We start from the raw sequence: 1990 nt of genomic DNA, 5'->3' as shown, positions 1-1990 counted from the left end.
TTTACCTCTTAGACCGTAAAGCTTAAAATATTTGCTAGCTGGCCCTATCCACTGCCCCCCACCCCCCGCAACTTGGCATTTGGCTATTTGGCATCAGAACATATGTGTACTTGAGGCAAATGTTAGTAACAATTTTCAAAAAGCAGTGCCTTCCTGAAAACCAAAAAAGAGTGAGATCACGTCTAGTTTGGGAGCACATAGACGCAGGGGGATTTCTCCCCTGATACCCCTGGGGAAGGTGGACAGTTTTGGTCCCCGTTGTCATGGTAATTTGAAATTATATCTCAAAAAGGCTTCACTATAGGCAACTTGTTTACTTAGCGAGTCCACTTTTTGGCATTTGTAGTAAGGAAATAAGTACGTATGTGCACAAAGATGTAGCTACGCAGACGTTCGCTGAAACATTCACTATGGAATTGAAAAACTGAAAAAAATAAAATAAAATAAAATAAAAGGAATTGAAAAACTGGAACCAGCCTCGAATGTCCAGCAATAAGACATTTGTCAAATTATGGACCATCCATTTGATGCACTATTATGAGGCCCTAACCCATATGCCGTTGATAGACATGCAAAGATGCTCATGATCTAGTGTAGAGTGAGACACAATAGCTAACAATCACACAGTGTGAGCCCACTTTTTTATGATTATTAGCATGCCTCAAAAAAATCCCTGGAGAATATAAACGGGGGGGCAAGGAATGCAAATTTATGTTTCACAGAAGAAATACAAACATGAAAGTAGCAAAAACAGCTGGAAATCAAATAAATATTACATGAGCCAACGATAAAATATCCTTTTACCTATCAAAATTAGCAAATATTTTGAAAATGTTATCTCTGTGTGATGGGATAGTGGATAATTTTCATTTTCTTTGCTTATCTGAACTTCGGGGTTGTTATGCAGGGAACATTCGTTGTATTTGCCTCTCTGTTCCCTTCCCACCCTGGACCCTGCCAAAGTAGACCAGAAACTGATGAATATACAATCATACCGACACGTCTTATAACTTCTTGCAGTGTGTTGTACAAATATTACTTGGAATTATTTTTCATCTGGGTTGAAGGGAAGGATCTACCTTTATCTCTCTCCTCCTCAACCCAGGCTGACCGGCTGATCAGGCTCTGTTGGCTGATCCTTTGCAAACGCTCCATGCATGTGACTTCTCCCTTTCTGTATATTTTGAAGGCATCGTGTCTCTCTTGCCTATTGCTGCAAAACAATATACCCCGAATTTAGTGGCTTAAAACAGCCACCATTGTATTATTTGCTCAAGGTGTTGCAATTTTGGATCGAGTTTGGTGGGGAGAGCTTGTCTCTGCTCCACATGATGTCAGCTTGGTAGCTTGACCAGCTAATGAAATGATTCAACTTGGGTCATATGTCTGAGGTCTCAGCTCTCGTTACTGGGGAGAGACAGAGGGTCCCTGATTCTCCTCCATGTGGCTTCTTCACACAGTTTCCACTTCTTTCCAGCATCTCATCTTAGGGCAGCTGGACTTCTTACACAGCAGCTGGCTTCCCTAGAGTACAAAGCAGAAGCTGATGGGTTTTTGTTTTTTGTTTTTTGTTTTGTTTTTTTAAAGAGCTAACCCCTAACTAGCACAGTGTCACTTCCACACATTTGTTAAAGCAGGCCTAGGCCAGCCCAGATTCAAAGCAGGGAAGACTACGATCCGATGGGGAGCCACCAAAGGAATAGTGTCCCACACTCAGCACTTATAGGAAAACTGTCACAAATTCTCTGAAAGGGTATACCAATCAATTACTAATATAATTTATATTTCCCTAGATAGGAGTTCTTAAACTCAGCAATACCTGTGAAAGGATGGTTCCAGGCACCTGAAGGGCTCTGCCAGTTAAGCCTCTGACTCCTGATTTCAGTCCAAGTCATGATCTCAGGGTTGTGAGATCGAGCCCTGCATCAGGCTCTGTGCTCAGCTGGGAGTCTGCTGGAGATTCTCTCCCTCCCTCTCTCCCTCTGCCTCT

This window comes from Canis aureus, chromosome 30, assembly GCF_053574225.1.
Source record: "Canis aureus isolate CA01 chromosome 30, VMU_Caureus_v.1.0, whole genome shotgun sequence".
In the NCBI taxonomy this organism is placed as follows: Eukaryota; Metazoa; Chordata; class Mammalia; order Carnivora; family Canidae; genus Canis; species Canis aureus.
Note: the sequence above shows the minus strand (reverse complement) of the source record.